This window comes from Coturnix japonica, chromosome 7 (genome assembly GCF_054131305.1).
Source record: "Coturnix japonica strain WE chromosome 7, WE-NBRP24, whole genome shotgun sequence".
Lineage (NCBI taxonomy): Eukaryota > Metazoa > Chordata > Aves > Galliformes > Phasianidae > Coturnix > Coturnix japonica.
Window position 1 is genome coordinate 19,311,271 of NC_140669.1, and position 19,176 is coordinate 19,330,446.

General features: G+C 37.9%; 1 protein-coding gene across 12 annotated transcripts in view; it reads right to left on the reverse strand.

Moving 5' to 3' along the window:
* Positions 1–19,176, reverse strand: part of LOC107316667 (uncharacterized) — a 365,025-nt gene that overhangs the window by 226,943 nt on the left and 118,906 nt on the right. Inside the window, exons 2-3 of one of the 12 annotated variants that reach the window (XR_014948032.1) lie at positions 18,455–18,539; positions 13,849–13,927 (exon numbers count right to left, since the gene is read on the reverse strand). The exons of 8 other annotated variants lie outside the window; for them this stretch is intronic. The gene's annotated coding sequence lies outside the window, so the exon portion shown is untranslated. Of the gene's footprint in view, positions 1–722; positions 1,252–13,848; positions 13,928–18,454; positions 18,540–19,176 lie in introns of those variants that run through there. 3 more of the 12 variants (XR_014948033.1, XR_014948027.1, XR_014948031.1) reach the window with 3 other exon arrangements.

Sequence of the window (19,176 nt, forward strand, 5' to 3'; positions counted from 1 at the left end):
AGGCTATTCTGACACTGAGTCAATCCAAACCCAAATTCCTCACACTTCTTGGTTAAAAATAAGGGCATGGAGAGGAACTAGAATATTCATTCTCATTAGTGTTTCATTTTACTTAAAACAGTCACATCTAATCAACCTGTTAAGAAAAAAAGTTGGGCTTTTTTTTTTTTTTTTTTTTTTTTTTTTGTCCTGAGGGAACACAGAAGTGGTAAGACAGCAACTGGGAGGTGGTACAATATTAGAATCGCATGGTAACACACAACTTTGGATGCCTCCTGTCCAGTGGTGTGTGTGCAGCATTACAGTGCTGCTGCTGGCATATTTGGTAATCCCATACCGACAGGTAAGCTAAAGTGCCCCAAACCTCATTTTCGGCGTGTGGGCGCTAAGAGGTACGACTTTTACTGTCAGATGCGTGCAACAGTGCCATCCAGTGTCAGCTCAGCCTACTCACACAAATGTATCCCCCGGGATCACAACAAAATTACTGTTTACAATAAAATAAATAAATGCACTTTCTCAGGAATATAGCAATCTGCATTCAGACTAATGCTAGGTACAGAGCATTGGTTAAACACAGCTCGAGTTGTTACAGAATTGACTCACTGTATCCACAGGCAGATTCGACAGCACAAAGCCCCAACCTGCTCTTGTCTGTGTCAGGGCATGCGTGCAGGGCATGGAACAGAAACACGCGGAGCTTCTACCAGATTTTCTCTTACCTGCAAAATGAAGTCTCGCTCCTCTGAAGCAGGACTTCCTGTGATTCAGCTTGGGATCAACTGCAATTTAGGACTGCTGACTTAAGACCCTAAAATCCCATCCCTCTTTATCCTGCATGGCACTGACTTTCTTTCAAGTGATAGCAACAGCTGCATTTTTGTACTAAGATCACACACTCAACTGTCACATTTAAAACTCTTCTATATATTACTTATACGCAGAAACATGCTCCCCTGACCAAAGCATGGCATCTGCTCCAAAAGTAATGCCTCCCATTTTGATTATGTTGGCCCACAACATTAGAGGCAGATGTTGGTGGTATGGCAGTAGAAATTAAATCTTCCCACACACACTCTGTCCTATTTTGTTGCTATGTGACAGATGGCAGCAGAGGGGCCAACTGACAGAACAGAGTCTGACATGGAAATGCAGATGAAGAAAAGATGTGTCATTAAATTCCTCCATGTGGAAAAAATTGCACCCATTGACACACTGACATTCCTCAACACTTTCTGAACATTCCTGGAGACCAAGCAGTGTACATGTGAACAGTGAGGTGGTGGGTTGTGCGTGTCAGCAGTAGTGACAGTGATATAAAAGACTATGTTCTTGACTGATATACACAGCTGTCACACCACAAAATAAAGAGCATCTTAATCATCTCATCCATGCAAATATGCAGATTGTGACTAGGAACTATTTACAGAATTGAATATCAGCTTCAGTGCATGGGAAACTGTGGTAAAGTTGGAACATCACAAGGTTTGTGCCGGGTGGTTCCAACAAATGCTCATACAGGAACACAAAAAAGCAAACTGGATGCCAGTTTGTCAGGACCTATTAAACCAATATGGAACTGAAGGGCAGTTTCCTGTATTGCATCATTACTGGTAGTGAGACATGGTGTCACCAACAAAAGCTGGAGTGATGACATGTAAAGCCCCCATTGAAGAAAAATTTCAAGATCCAGCCCTCCACTCTGATCACTATATCATCGTGTTTACTCAGCTGAAGACATCATCTTCCAGAGACAGGTCAGAGAAGAAGACAATGTTACCCTCACAATACAATAACATCAGACTCCATTCCAATTTGAAAACTGTGGAACATGCTCCCAGTCTTTGCCAGACTCTCCTACCACACCCACCAAGTAGTCCAGGCTTGGAGCCTTCTGACTTCTGCTGAACAGACCATTGAAAGATGGATTGTGTGGGCAAAATTTACTAGCAATGTCATCATCATATCAGCTGTAAAACAGCAGGTCACCCCCACCAGCACACATTTAATTTTATTTATTTATTTCCAGTGCAGCATGCAGGTTCGTGTTTATCACTGGTGCAAATACATAGCAAATAGTGTTTTGCAGCTAAAAATGTGCTCTACGAGATAGTGTTATTGTGCTCATTGTATCTGTTTTAGTTTTCATGGACAGCATTACTTCAGGAGCAACCTACTTAGATGCATGTATTTCGTACAGGACCATGTAGGAGAAAGAGCTGATTTACCATGGTAAATCATTTGTGAAGAGTATTACATATTTTTCATTGCATTACAAAAGGCATATGATGATTCACAGTCGAATCAGTTCACCTGTCAGTTCTCAGTCTTTCACAGTCTCCTTGTTTTGACGCCACTTGCCAAAAGCCTTTAACTATTCAAATACCACTCTGGGCAGATGTACCTATTACTTCAATCACTTTGAGGGCAGATAGACTAAAATGCAGAAATTTGAAATGACTTGCCCAACATAATGATGCTAAGCACTGATACAGCCAACAAACAGATATTGCATCTGACCTCTAATCTCTACCCAAGTTACCAGCCCATGACAGAGAAAGACAGGTGGTTTTTTTTAATTCAAAACAAGAAAAAACACTTATTTTAAACGTAAGAGAAATCAGAATGCATTGTGGGGGGAAAAAAACACACAAAAACAAATACTGAAGGCTGAGGGATCATCAGCTCAGGGAAATAATTACATAAAACTCTTGCCTGAATTATCTGCCAAGAACAACATAACCCTCTTTCCAAAGACCAGATGCTTTGTACAGCTTGAGCTGATGATTAGCACAGAATGCTTGCTCATTTAGTCTCTAATCCAGCAAATCTTATTGCAGGTGTGCTGGGTTAGGCTCACAAGCACTGCTTATGCCTATGTAATGTTATAACCATATTCAACCATTCTTTTGAAGATGGGCCTAATGATAGATGAATATGAGTATTTTTGGAACGTTCTCAAGTGAGAATAAACTATTCCAGAAACTAGAATCTGGTAATGTGCTCATTGACACCCCAGACCTCCAGACAGCATCACATTTCAGCCTCTTCCCTTATAGAGCATGGGAAGGTCCATCCCCACCACCACGAAGGACTTTTGGCACTCTCTGCTTTCTTCATCTCAGCCTCTCCTCTCTTGCCAGAGTTCAGATACTCCATGTGCCATTGCTGGATCTGGGTGGAGCCTCATCAACTATCAGCCAGAGATTATGGTTTTTGAGGGGCCAGGCTCCCTTCACAGAAGCCTTCCCTAGCACTAGCAGTCCCAGGCACCTTAAGAAGCAAGAGACAGACACTAGGAATCAATACTCTCATTTTCCTTATGATATTCCATAGGCCAGGCTTGTTTTGTGAGCTTCTGGTAGGACTTCTAGCATGGTAAATAAAAAGCCAGTCCATAGCAGGCCACATATACATTTGCTAGTAACCTTCAGGTAACCATGCATTTTATTATATTGCATAATCTAACACACTATTACATTTCTTAAGTATACCTTACACTTACAAGTAATTGTTTAATGGGATCACACACAATAAAACTCCTTGACCAAATCAGATTTTAGAATACAGCAGGAAAAAAAAAAAACAAACTACAAAACTGTTTTACAAGTGTTCTTCCATTTTTACATGGTCAACTGGTGGGTTTTTTTGTTTGCTTGTTTGTTTTTTGTATCTCAGAACATATCAGAGTGTCCATAGGAAAAATATAAATTCTATGAAATGGTAGCAGGGTTTCTGATTTACTGGCAGTTGCTGGCTTGAGTTTTCACAAAAATATTTAGCTATAGGACAGTGTATTAGGCGTATTCTTAAAGGTAAATAACTGCAGCCAATAAAAGTTCAGCCTATAAAGGGTCCCATCTTCTAGGAGTTTTCTGCACAGAGAATTACTACCAGCATAATCATGGCTCCCTGCACACTAATATTTCCTCTGATACAGTATGATCAATGTTGTGGAAAAACATTTATTATATTTCTTCTAGCTACTTAAAGGCATTACTGAATTATGAGCATCGCAAAACGAATCCACTGTGCATTTTTTCTTTATGTGACGTTTTTACAATCTTCATTTTCTGCTTTGCAGCCACTGAGCTATAGTGATCACACTATGTACCCTCTTACAACTGACACAGGGGCCAGGAACTCCTTTCTGCTTTATTACATTTGAAATGCACTTCATATGACAACATTCATTCTCATTCTGCCTCAGACCCTTATTTAAAGAAAGAAGCCATTTTTTACTGGACCTTTATTTACTGGAAGAAATTATGAAAGAAATTAAAATGGGAGAATAGAGTTTAAACAGCTGCTTCAAATATGCCTACTTCACAAATGTAACAAAGTTTTAACTCAAGTGTGAGAAACACAGGCCAAGAGATATCAGTGTATGGGTTGGCTTTGAAAACACTAATAATTGTGGAGATACCATTTAAGTTTGTTGAATATTACACAGTTCCTCTTCAGTGGAAGAAGGAATAAATGAGTAAGGAAGAAATAATTGAAAGCTGAATCAGAAGTTTCAGCTGCAGCGGTACAAACTTGCAGTGGGCAGTCCACCCAAAGGCTACCACTCACAGGCTCATCACAACCTTGTGGTAAAGAGTCAGTTAAAATAACATGCAAAGTTCAACAGGTTTATTGGAATTGTATTTTCCTTCAGTAGGAGAAACCAGAATGTCACTCTTCAGAAAATAATCCTAATAAGTCACGTGTAAAGGCATTCCCTACAAGAATTTGTCACTCTCACTGCCTCTTTGCGCAGTAAAAACTTTCATCCAAATCAAGGTATTAATAGAAAGAAAGCATGAGGTAAGAGAGAAATGTATAATCATTTTTTTTTTAGCACTAAGCATCAGTGATTTATGACCTAGAGTTACAGCCAACTTTATTATAAAAATGACTTCACCTATTATAACCCTACCCAGGGCTCTCTGGAGATGGTATGGGGTTGACCAGCATTAGAATACTGAGACTTTCTCAAACAGTTCCAGCTCCATTCTAACTTCTATTTGCCCTCTCAACCTTGGTGCATATACATCAGCACTGTGTTCCTCAATATGTAGGAAGATCATGGCTTCACTTTCTCTTTCTGTGGAAACTGGCCTGTCATTTCTCATGAGCTCTGACTGAAAGGTTCCTTTCACATTTGCCTCTCCTCCCCCCTTAAGGACAGCCCAATTCAGTGACCCCTTTGCTGACTTGCTAACAACAATTGGCTCTGCTCTACAACTGATTCTGTTGAACATTTGACCACCATCTTCAAAGCTCCACACAACACACCAACTTGCCTTTCATTTTGTGAAACTGTTGCATCAGCAACTGTTTAAATACAAATCCATGCATGTTTTATGGCAATAACAGACCCATCTGTATGAATCCAGAATTCTGTTTTTAAGCTATCTAGTGATAATCCTGCATGAGGTAAAAGATGGCATTAGAAAATGGTAATTGTTTCACAGATGCAACCAAAATACAACAGCCTGCAAGAGATAGGTAGGAAAGACAGCTTTAAATTATGGCCTATTAGACAGGAAACTTCAAGTCATCAACAGAGCTGAAATTTTTGCTTGGGTGCACAGAGATGTTGCAAGTAATGTTCTGAAGATGTTTTTTGTCAGTTATGACAAAGTTTCCTCTGACATGAATGAAAGTAACGCAGAGTGCCCTGTTGTCATTTTGAGGTGATCAGTATTACAGTTTAGGACACAGCCTAAAGCACAGAAGTGCTTTTCAGGAGATACAAGACTGGCTATCAGTCATATTTCAAACCATAAGCTAGGATCTCATTTATGTACAATCTTTACAGGCGACAATAATACATATGAGTGACTGCTTTATTTAGCAATGACAGGATGGGCATTATTAATAGCTTAATTGACATTAATGCAATTACCCCTTCCTCATTATACTTTGCAGAATTCCATAGAAAGCAGTGGCTGTGGCCTTATTTTCCCTAGAGCTACCCAAGAATAAGACATTTTCTACCATGCCAAATCTAGTCCTTGACATTAGATACTTAGCTACAGAATCATTTCAGTAAATCATTATAAATGCATTGTAATAAAGAAGTTATGAGCTATTGGATATTAACCCTCAGCCCCTGAAGACAGATAAATACACTGTTTGCAAGATATCTGCTTCCATTTCATAGAGGAAAAAGGGGGTTGCTTAGAACAAAAGAATTATAAAACGTTATACTGATAAGTTAAAAACATACTACACCCTCTCTGGTGGGATCAAAGCTAAACACACTCCAACATAAAAGCTACATTCATAGAATATTAAGAACCAACTTTTTGGTCCGCTCCATTCAAGCTTCTCATTCCATTTACATTACAGATACAGATTTGTCTGTATGCTATTGGACACATAGCTATTCTAACTGCATATGCAGATGTTTCCATTTCAGTATCTAGTTGCTGTTTCTCATTCTTGGTCTCTCTTCCACGTAGAAGTACAAGATCTTCTACTGCTTTCTGATAAAGTAGTAGTAAAGTACATCAGCTGTAAGTTCCATGTCCAGAAAGCCAAAATAAATACAAGTTTCAGGCTCAGGACTGCCTAATACTAAATTTTCATCAACTTTACAGGAGCCATGGATTAATGCAGTTTCTAGTACAATTTATGACAGCTTGGAGAACTAAGAACTTCATGACCATACATCAATTAAACCGAAGTAAAATACTGGAGTATTTAGAACCACTGTGCTAAGTAATGTACAAAGAAATGGCCCATTGTTACCTTCTCAAAGAACCTACAATATGGGTGAAGCAAACACAAAGCTGCAGTAAGTTCAGGTCTTCTGCGCTTCATAATATTCAGGTAGTGGGATTTTTTTTCCCCAAAAATATGAAATTCACTGTAATGTATACTGAAATATGTAATTTCTTATGTTTATAAATAGAATTCTTATCTGTATTAGTATGCATACATGTTGGCATGCACATGTGCAGAGGAAAAGTGTGTTCTTTCCACTTCACTTATTTCCTTCTTCCAGTGGACTGTGGGCACATAGATTATAAACTTTTAATAGTCATATATCATTGTGGGGCATTCCATTTTTAGCTTGTCTTCCGTGGAAGTGACTGGGAATAAATTCAGCTTGAACTAGTGCCTGAAAGATCTGCCTCCAGTATTAGTGACTGCTCAGCTATGATAGTTTCTCAGTTTTCAGGCTTGTCTTGGCTCTGCTCCTGATCACAGCTTAGAATGCAAGTGACAGCAACTCCCATCATAAAGAGCAAATTAAAAGCAAAGCTCTAGCACCAGCTAAGCACTTCTTACCTTGTGAAATCTTAAGTCAGGCATTCCATTATACTCAGCTCTTGTTAAACAAATACACATCAGGCATCTGATGAAAACACTTCCTGGGAAGGTTCCTCTATTCTACAGGGAAACTTTAGAGGCAAAGCTACAGGATATAGTTTTAATACAGTTCTGAGTTTGCAACATGCACTGCGTATTCTCTAGGACATTGCTTAAGTACTTGCCAAATCACAGTCTTTTTGTTTTTTGTTTTTTGTTGGTTTTTTTTAAATTTTTTTTTATTTTTTTAAAGCATTTATTTTTGACCAGATGGTGAGTTGCTGAGACTTTTCATCTACAGGGACAAAATAATCAGAACAATGGTGGATATCTTGCCTTCTGATATCTTCAAAACAAAGCTGAAGATCTATCAGAAAGATCCTCTGGTCCACTAAGAAGCATGAGGCAATGCCAGGAGAACTGAAATTCCATGTAATATAGAAATAAACAGATGATCTAATGGCCCTTTTGAGCCTTAAGCTCTGTTAATATAAATAATATGCAGAGCAGGTTTTAGAACAGAACAGCCTTAATCTGTGTTATTTTCATTATTTAACAACAAAGAGCAAGGAAAGTAAGACAAAAGTACTATTCTAATTAACTGAGTTACAGCTCCATCATGAACCTCCATTCTTTAGTCAGACAAGAGAACAGGAGCTTCTGCAGCAAGACAGAGTGCAATAATAGTTCTGGAGCAGTCCACAAGCCCCTGTGCTGGTTTGCAAGCTGAATGTCAGAATTTTGAATTCTGTCTCAATGCATTTAATTCAAGTCTAGCCTTGGAAGATGTCTCTGGTATTAAGAAGGTGTAATGTAGCTCAGAGCACATTGAAACATTTCCTGGCTCTGCTTCAGATTTCCTGTGCAGTGGATAGCGTATGAAACTCTTTTCTATAAGCAGCTTGGCTAAAGAGACATGGTTCTTCAGTCTTTGCCCAGATGACCTGTTGGCTTGGCTTCACAGTTCCTTGTGGAATAAGTTACAGCAGCTAAAGAAATTACTTCTCTGTAGAAACTATTGGAACTCCAACCCACCCACCCCCTAAAGAACGTGTAGAGCCCATAAGAGAAGCACAGAGTGGTGGTGTATAAGCTTCCCAGCTGCTGTAATTTATATAAATAGGTGAGGCCAGGAATTAAGTTTTTAGAAAAGTATTTAAGTGAATATACTAGGCGGTGAACAATGGCAAATGAAGGCTTTGATTCACAGCACCACTTGGACTTGGCTGCAGCAGTGGAAGAAGTTACTGCCCCTCTCTGGCAGCCACTCAGCCCCTGCAGCCAGAGCCGTGAGAGGTGGCCAGCCTATAATCCACTGCTGGTTTTCAGGCTATAATCTAATGCTGAATTTCAGCCAACAACAGAGTTACCACTACCAAACATCTATATAGTTATTAACCAAATGTTCTGGATAAAAGCAAAACTTGACAGATGTAAAAAAGAGAAAGAAAAACTGCAAAATTAGTATATATTAGTATAAACTTGAAGGCATATTTTCTAGGACATAGAAATGAGATAAATAGTAGCCTTAAATCTTGCCATCCCACCTGAGTATCAGCCGCCAACAGACAAAGACAAGCAAGTCACAGAATAAATATCTGATGGACTTCTGATGACAGCTATACGGACACAGTAAAGGAGATTCACAAGTCTGGCTCAACAGCTAAAAATTACTGGAGACTACCTCCAGATCTGGCAAAATTTTGTCTAAGAAAGCCAAGCTTTGCTGTTGTAGAAATGATTCTGACAGGCTTTGAAAACAGGTGCCTGGGAAGGGGCAGAGAAAATTCATTTTCTGCTGTGCTATTATTACAGAATTAATGAGAACCCTTCTCCAGCTCCTATGATGCAGGTAAACTCCCTAAGTATTACATTAGGAAACACATTCAGAATTCTGAGGAACATCTGCACTCCTCTCATCATCCCATGGAAATTCCTTGATAGAAGGCTCTATTTTAACACTTGTACTTGCTAATTTTGTGTAGTCTCAGTCTTCAACATCAAAAACACTGGCATAACGTACTGCTCCACATACTGCAGAATAAAGTTTACTATGCATTTTCCATAGTTTTGAGAACTTTGTACAAATTAGAAGTATTATCATAATTTACTGAACCAAATCTTTTTTTATTTTTTTTTTAATTGTTTCTTTTTTTTTTTTTTTATTAAGTAGGATAAATGAGGTGTGGTACAGAGAGAATAGGGATACTTCTAGCCACTACTTTCTGTTGATTACATCAACTCCAATTCTACCACTGTTCCCTGTGTTTTGTTTCTTTAGCACATGAAGACATCACTCATGTCTAGCCCCTTATCAAATAACACCCTGATGTGCAGCAGGATTTACTAGCAAACAAAGTGACTTTCATGCAAGCTCACTTCCAACTTCAAAAGTAAAGCATGTTCTGTAGTTATTAATGGTTTATTCTTGTGACTATCCATGAGTGAAGGGCATTTGCCTCACTCACATTTTTAATAGCAAATAATTAATGAGGTGTAGGAAATTAACAACAATTAACAATGCCTGGGAACAACAGCAGAAGGTGTCTGATCCTCTCTAGACGAAGTTGAGAGAATTTGTTTCTCAGGTGAGGGCTTGTGCCTGCTAGGAGGGAGAGACAGAGGAAGATTTCTAATGGGATCCTTCTATTACTTTACCTTGCTGAAAGGCACTGAGGTGACCTGTCAAAATAAAAAGCAAACAGGAAGACCTGAACCCCTGCGATACAGGTTCATAAATTCTAACTTCCTTGGGGACTTTGAACCTTCAGTTCAGAATCTTGAAATCAGAACTAAGTGGGATCACAATCCAGAACTTCTTTTTTTTTAGGCCAAACCCCTCTCCAGCAGTTAAGTCATTTCTTCATAAAACCAAAACATTCAAATCTTACACAAAATGGTTTCTGTTTTTCTCGTTGCAGAATATTTGTATATATTCAGAAAAAAAAAATAAATCAGTTACATTCATGGAAGACTTCAACCTATCCTGCAAGAAATTCTAGGAAGTATCACAAAATGCTTGATTTGCTTTCCTGGCATTCCTCAGGAACAGACAAGATACTGGGCAAAACAGAACTTTAGTCTAATGTAGTACAGACACTCCTTCCCATTTACAATACAGACACAGAAATCACACTAATAAACATGCAAATCAGTCATAAGCACACACAGGAAGAACAGGACTGCTCCTTTCTAAAGGAATATATCTTCTATCTTTCACGGAAATGAAAAACTGGTGAAGAAATTCACTTTTGCTTTTCCCTATCTGCTCATAGTCTATTCAGTGCATGAAAAAAAAGCAAAGGAACTTTTAAGACAAGTAGTCATGTCTCCAGTCCAGTAGAATCTGATGGAAAGACTCACTATAATTGATTGAAAGAACATAACTTTGTGTCTGCTTACTCTCCCCGTATATTTTAACAAACAACTGCAGAAACAGCAAAGAATGATTTCTTTCCATATTGTAGGGAATTACAGAAATCTGTCAGGAACCCAACTAAAATGAGCAAAGTTTCTTAAGCTTCCTAGCAAGGAATAATTTAAAATATATCTCACAAAATAAAAGTAAAGTGGAACCAACGATCAAGAACTACCTACAGCACAGTCACAGAATCATAGAATGGCTTTAGCTGGAAGGAACATTAAAGGTTACTCAATCCAGGTTATTGATAAAGATGTTGAACCAAAATGGTCCCAAGATGGAACCCTGGAGGACATCACTCATTACTCCTCCACCTGGATATACAGCTATTATGCACAACTCTGTGGCTGTAACAATCCGATCCACCCTTCAAATACATATCTTTCCAATTTAGAGATGAGAATATGATGTGGGACCATATCATAGACCTTGCAAAAGTTCAGGCAGATGACATAAGTTGTTCTTCCTTTGTCTAGTGAAGCTGTCAGTCCATCATAGAAAGTCTACTAGATTGGTAAAGCACAGTCTGCCCTTGCTGAAGCCATGCTGGTTGAAAAAGATCATTTCCTCATCTTGCATTCACTCTTCAGCATAGCTTTCAGGAGGATCTGTTACATGCTCCATCCAGGCACAGCCATGAGGCTCACTGTTCTATAGTTTACCAGATCTTCCTTTCTGTCTTTCTTAAAAATGGAAGTGAATGACAGTGACAAAACAGAAGAAAAACTCTCTTAAATAAATGTAAGAAAGGCACTGACATCTAATCTCTTGACTTAATTGTGAAACTGAGAATGTCTTATTTCTAAGAATGCAATTACACAGTAGAACTTGAAGACAAGAGCACATCACACTCCTCCCCTCACTTTGGCCCAGGTGAACAGAAAATACTTGGGTAAATACTTTTAGATGTAAAGCATCAACTTTCTCCTACCATGTATTCATCCAGTAAATGGTCCCAATTTACAAATAATTATTTCTGTATTGTCTATGAATGTCTACAGCCTTAAAAGATGTTATTTCAATGCTTTTCTAAGTACAAGGGGGAGCATTAGAAAGCACAAGATCTCTTTTTGTGAAGATTTAAGGTTACAGGTTTAAGACTGGTGCCATACGCTTCCCCCCCACCCCCACCTTCTGTTGTTACAACACAACCAGAGATGCCAAACTTCTAATTTCATATGCAAGAAACTTAACAGAATTTCTATTGGTTGGTTTTTGGCCTTTGGATTTACACCTTGGAAATAACTGTACCTCTGTGTGGATTTCAGGACCAGTAGAAGTTAGTGTGCACACATATCTTTTCTAAATATTTTTTTTACAACTTGGTATTTAAACCAGGCACTACCAGGTAAGACAGTTTAATACCTGTGTTACTCTGATTTGTGATGGGAAAACCTTAAAGAATTGTAACAATGTAAATACTGTAGTGAGATAAAATGTAAACATAGAACACATCCTAAAATATATTATTTTTCATTCATTTTTAAAAAGGAGAGCGTGTTAGACTCAAGAAAAGAGCAGTATAAACCCAAGCACAGTTATTTCATCCTTTTCATCCAGAACCACATCATGGGAAAAATCCCACAACATTAAGAAAAGTGTAGTGGAATATAAAATTCAGAGAATAGATCTGTAATCACATTGTCTCAAGGAGTTTTGTCTGTAAGATGGGGAAAGACTGTAGAACTTTACAGAGATAAAGCAGATGCACAGAACTTCAGAGGCTTTCATGTAAGGTTAAGCTTCCACTTTTCAGGTCAACTGCTGTAGACAAATTTGTCATTCAGTGCACTGTGACTAAGTAATGGGAGCTCTATTTCATTTATGCATACAAGTAGAGGTCAAACACCGTCCACCCAAACTGATAGCAGAGAGCTTCATCTGAGAGAACTAGGTAGAGAAGGAATGCATTTCAACTGTTTTTAACATCCCATTGGCTTTATTTGTACTTCTAGGCATGACAGCATGCATGGTATTTATGGCTTAAAAGAATTTCCGTCCGTAAGTTTATCGTGTTGTAAAAAGCAGTAGGAAAACAACTTAAATATACCAAATCCAGCTTACAATGGAGGACATGGGTTTTATTCTCACTTTGTGTACCAGAAAACCTATTAGCATGGTGCTATTTAAAGATTTAATTATTAGAGATCCAGTGTTTCAAAACAACCATAATGCTTCATTTGAGCAGGTCCAGCTAGTATTTCACTGTCTCCAGGGCAGATGCCTATGGAATAAGAAGAGGACAACGATTCCCTCTCATATTCTGCTTCTTGCTATTTTCAACTTGAGGACATTCTGAAGCAGAGGCGGTTCTTATACACTTACTATCCATTAACATATTTCTCCCCCCACACTCTCTTTTTTAGCCGCAGTAAACTGTAAATATACAACATGCTCTGGCAACTATTTCCAGAGATCTGATATTTACTGCATAAAGGACCCCTCAGTCCTTCAGTTTGCCACAAAGGTTCCCAGTAGCCCAATTTGACGCTGCCATATGTTCTGGACATCTTCAGCAAAACATCTAACCAGAGCCTATGAAATCAAAGTACTGACAAAAAGCATGCTAAAGCCTGTGTAGCAAGATATTTAAGCCACAGGTTGTTGGACAAGATAGACTTAATAGAAACCACCTAAAAAGGTTTATGTTTTAGGAACTACGTGAACATTTTATACAATAGCATACTATTATTATTCTACTATCTTACTAATTTTATGGTTTTCCCCATACAAAGCCTGACTGTACAATCCTCCTTCCTGCTGGATTTTCACTGACTACATGTATTGCAGGATCAGTGTTGTTTACCCAAAACACATCACCAAAATAGTATACTTATCTGACAGCTTTTTGTTTTTGTCAGGGTACCAAGCCATATCAATCAATCGGCATAAGCTGTATTACTGAGGTGAACTGAATAGTCAAAAACTACTCCCAATATAAGCTTAGCCTGTGCAATCAACAGATTGCTAGGCTTCACTTTTTAAATAGAACTCTAAAAGAAAAAAAGAAAAAAAAAGTGATAGATCTAGATATATAACAACAACAAAAAAAACCAACATATATATGGACATGCAAATACTGCGACACTGCTAAAGTAAATGCAAAGAATATGAATACAGACTGTATATTTATGGAGCCTCTTTCTTCTTTTCACCGGCATCCAAAGCATCTTTTTCCAGAGCAATAGTCTACAGCAACCTCTGCCAGAACAACCAGAGAGAAATGCTAATTGCTAATGAACTGTTCTTCCATCTGATAGCACTGATTCACAAAAAAAAAATAGGACAGGATTGTCAACAAAGCTGTTAAATCATACAACTATCCCATATCATACCACAGAGTCTGATCATGCTCATCTCCTGCTTGTCCCCACATTTCACCCTGTTTATTTAAACTCACTTGCAGGTATTTCAAATTGCCTTCCCTCCTCCCATGGTTTTCCTATTCCTACCCATTCTGCAACATCACTTTTTATTCCAGACTCAAGACGAATAATGTAATGCCAGGACTTGAGGATCCTTGTTACAACATTCTTTTTTATCATCCAGCCAAGTGCAGTCACAGATCAGAATATTTATTTGGGAATGCACAGGACAAGAGCCTCACATTCACATACTTGCATAACCAAGTGTCAGTTCGCCACTCCACACCTAATGTTTCACACATAACTCCAGACAGACACACAGTAACACAGTACAGAAATTCTCTAAAGGCGCATCAGGCTAAATTAAAGCTCAGGAGTTTCTTGGATTGCCTACTTCTTGCCCAGAAAAGAAAGAAAACACCACCTTATGTTGATGGTAAGCCTCTTGGTATATCATCTTCCCTACCATTCCGTCCAGTAGAAGGGTCCTAAATAAGTTCACTTACTGAACGTACCCAGAAATAGTAACAGAAAAGACACTGTAGACACACCACAAGGTTAATATTTAAACTGCTGGTCATGGTTCCTGTACTAGATCAGTATTATCACTGAACACTATCATATAAATGAACTGGATTGGATTTTCATTGAAGCTACTAACATCTTTGAAATACTAGGCTTAATGAGAATGCAAGCCCCTGTCTAAGCATTAGTCTAAAAAGGTGTGACAATAAGGGATCTGGGTGACCCTTACAGCATTTTTGCTAGGGTGCTGAATTCTCTTGAATATTCTAGGCAATAAACAGGATGTTTTCAAGGGAGTGAGAGCTCCTGCTTATTGTCTACTAATGGGAGTTCTCCACAACTAAGGCACTGATTAAACAACAAACAGAAATAAGCATCCTTGCACTATCAGTCAGAATTTACCAACACTGTGTGGCCTAGCCGTCTTTTATTACCTACAGGTAAATCTAATTTTTGCAAATGTATTGTCTTCCCTCCAAGCTCTCTCCATTGCATCCTACATTACACAACCTGATTTGATACATATTACAGAAAAGTAGACAACCGGATCTACACTTGAGAAAAAAAAACCAAAAACAAAACAAAAAAGACCAAAAAACCAACCAAACAAAAAAACTGAGGGAAGTGGCATTTTCTAATCCTCTCTTAAATGAAAAAAACAAGTTTGCAAAAGGAAAAGAAACAAGTTTCTCTTTTTAGTGTAATAGAATATATTTTCTTATCACTAATATCAATTATGAATGTTTATTCTAATTTATGGACACTTGGCTGACATCAACAGGACTGACACACCCCTCCAATTACTTCTCACGTAGATGGCATATTTATTTCACTCTGATGAGATGAGGCTTTTCTAATTTCCTGTGTAACCACCCCCAGCTCTCTGCATATCTGCCATTAGATTGTGAACAGGCTTTACACATATTTTCAGATGCTTGAAAATGGCAGGCAGAGCTTTTTGATGTTCAGTCCCAGTGTCTCAATATTGTTTGCTTTCTAACTTTCCAAGCTTATGTCATCCATATGAATGGGCTTCGGGCTTTTGAGAAAGTTTACCACATCATTAACATCTACATAAAGTGCTGTAGTCAGAGATCTTTCCTTTTAATGTCATTGCCACTTTGAGAACAAGGTTGTAGGATTTCCTCTTGTCCTGGAACATACCTAGAAGTCAATGTCTTATTTTCTATGACTAGTCCATAACAACGTCAAACATGAAATTTAAATTAATGAGCACTTCACTTACTGAAATTACTTCAGCACTTTTGCTACTTTCATTGATTTTTATTTACTTCGGCAACCACAAAAATGAAGGACATTTCTAGATGCAATTAAATAGGCTAATAATATGCTAGCATATTATTATATGCTAGTATAATAATAATATGCTAATATACGTACACCCAGTGACTGAACTTTAAACTTAACTCTAATTTTATTTAGAAACATCAACATAATGGAAGAAATACACTATTTATGAAGTACTCTGTTTCCTGCAGCGTTGCCTTTATTTTTTTTCCCCACTCACTCCATTCTAACAATTGGCCTACACTACTGAAACAAGGCAGTAAATACAGTATCAACATTACCCCTATATAGAATCAATTTAAACTAATATTCATCATTCAGTAAATACCATCTCAGCAGCAGACAGTGCTGTAGCTAATCTTCAGAGTATTTCATCCTCCTTACAGAAGCCAATTTGAAGGAATAAGCCGTATTTGATTCATAGGAACTAGAAAAATGTGAAAAATCCTTCCTCCCCCTCTGCCCTTCTTCACATTAAACAGTCATTTGAGTTATTTGTTATAAGCTTACAAAACTTGCATTTCTTGCTAGTACCTAATATAGTACTAATCAGCAAGATAGAGAAAATGATATTTGCTTAGAAGAGGAAAGCCAAGGCCATGATTTTCCACCCACAGGTTACAGAGAGGGAGATTGATTTGAGAGAGAAGTGGAGAAACAAATCTTCCTAAAGACTTCACAGTACATGTGTAGCACAGCAGGCTGCCTCACTGTGCTCACTGGAACTCTCCACACTCTCCTAGGCTTAGCCTCATCCTTCTCAAAAATGGATGTGCATATATACAGCACAGCCAAATCCACAGCTATTAAAGCTACATTCTAATGTCAGGAAAAAAGTAATTAAAGATGGAATCTAACTTCCAAACAATAGAATAGTAGTTAAAAAAAATCCTCACTCTATGAAATGGTTGTTCTTTGCAAATACAGATTAAAAAAATATTAATAATAAAAGGCTAATATGGTAAAATAATATCGGGAGGGGTGAACCTTTTCCCTTTTATAGTTTAAAGCCAGATTGTGCAGGACATTAAACTTCCCATAGCAGCTGCAACTACACAGATCCTTGCAAAATCAGTTACACAGTCTCCAAAGTTTTGTCTACTAATATAGAAACTTGGATCAGGACCAGCATCTGTAAACTTGAAGACACTTGATGCTATAGAGCTGCACATGCAAATCACTAGAAGATGAAAAGTACAGCATCACACATAGACTAGAAACTTGAGCACGGCAGTCTATTGATGTATGGGATCTGCGAATTCTTTCACATATGGAAGACTGTATTAATACATGCTACTTGCTCTATTTTAAGTTTGAATATTAATCAATCTATTTTAGTTTGGCTTTGCAGTGAAACCTATAGGCTGTGACAAGATAATTTTTTGCAGCTACCACCAAGCTGGAAATAGAATCATAAAACTATGATGCTAATCCACATAAATACTGTCTCTTTAGATAAAGAGATCTGTTATTTAGGGAAAGCTCACTTTTTTAGGCAGTGCACCAGGACAAAGTAAACAGCAAATCACTGAAAAAGGAGACTTCATTGGATGATGCCGACAAAACAATCAAGAGATTGCAGAACATCTTCATAAGAAACTAAGATGGGGATCAGAAAAGCACCAAACTAAGGATCAGAATAAAAGAGCAAGCAACAAGCCCACAGGCAAGAACAAGGAGCAGATGCTGTGACTAAGGAGGGAAGATGCATCCTCAGGGGTATATGTAACACTAACCTAAACCTGAGAACATTAGAAAGTGCTGAAAAAGTCTCTGTGTCAAATAATGGTAAGTTATGGTGTTGAATCATTATTTTCTCCTGTTTCTAAAGAATGTTTCTTTATTGCCAGTTGTACAAAATCTAAATTTCTCCTATCATGTGGCCCTGAGGATGAGAAGTCATGAGATGGGATGTGTATTCATATACACCAGGAGGAATAAGGACAAATAAAACAAGAAGGAAAATTAGTAGGAGCCCAGTCAAATCTAAGAAGCTGTCCTTGAGAAACTTGACCAGTAAATGAGATAGCTGCGGAAACAATAAGGTCCTAATCTTCATCATTTTTGTATTTCAGTTTCTATTTTGTTCTTCATTAATTTTTATCAGTTTAGATCTAATCCTTCATTTTCATAAAGGATCAAATTTGACAGATTTTGTGTTTAAGCTCCCCAAAAGTGTTGAACATAAGAACCTGAAATACAGACAGTAGATACCACAACTGTACAAGGTACAAAGGATGATTCGGTATCAAGAGGTATCAGGCCACCATTATTTTTACTTCTTTCATTGTGCTACTTCTAAATACATACGTTGATTGTTGTCATTAAATAATTGTTTCGCCCCACACAATGCAGTGTTTTGCATATTTGCTGATGTTTCCCCAAAAGCACCGGGGGAATGAATCATTAGTGAAACAATTTACTTTCAGTTAGTGCATGAATGCCTTCCCATGATGCTTTGATGCTTTGTTTGTCCTCCTATAAAAATTATTTATGACCCAAGTGTGATCTTTTAAATCAGAATACTTACTCAGAAATCAAAGCTCCCGCATGTTAATGCAAGTAGAAGCCCTGACTAATTTTTCAAAGCCACGTTGAATATTCAAGAGCTAGAACTGAAGGAAAGGAGTTAACATTAATTAATATTTGAAGCAGTAAAATAAAAGCAACAGTGAAGCTAATTTTGCAGGACAATTAATCATGAGTCTTGCTAATTACACATGGGATTTTGCAAATGATTTTTTTCTCAGGTAGCAGAGTAAAAATGATAATCCACTACCCATCAAAATCATTGGCTCCTCACCAATGTCCCCAGCAAGAGCAATTAGTGGGAACAGCAGAGCCCTAGTAATTGCATGTCAAGAGAGGAGAATGTTAGAATTTTAATTGCTCCAAATAAATACCACTTGCTCATCCATACACCTGACTGTCCAAAACTCATCTGCAAGCCAGAGCAAGTACGTAACCACTTCCAGGTGTCTGCACAGAAATAATGCCGTGGGAGATGCACTCTCAAAGCAACACACACAGTTTCTGGAAGAAAATATCAATATGTACTCATATTCTGAACTGCAGTGTCATCACTTGACTATAAGAACCAGGGAAAAAAAAAATACATCACCCACTTGGGAAAAGTGTGCATATTCTTTATATTTGCCAAATATTTATCGCTGACATTTTTTGAAGAACTTTAACTATCTTCAGGGTGCCAAGGGCTTCAAATTTACTGAATTTTAGGATCACCAATAAAAT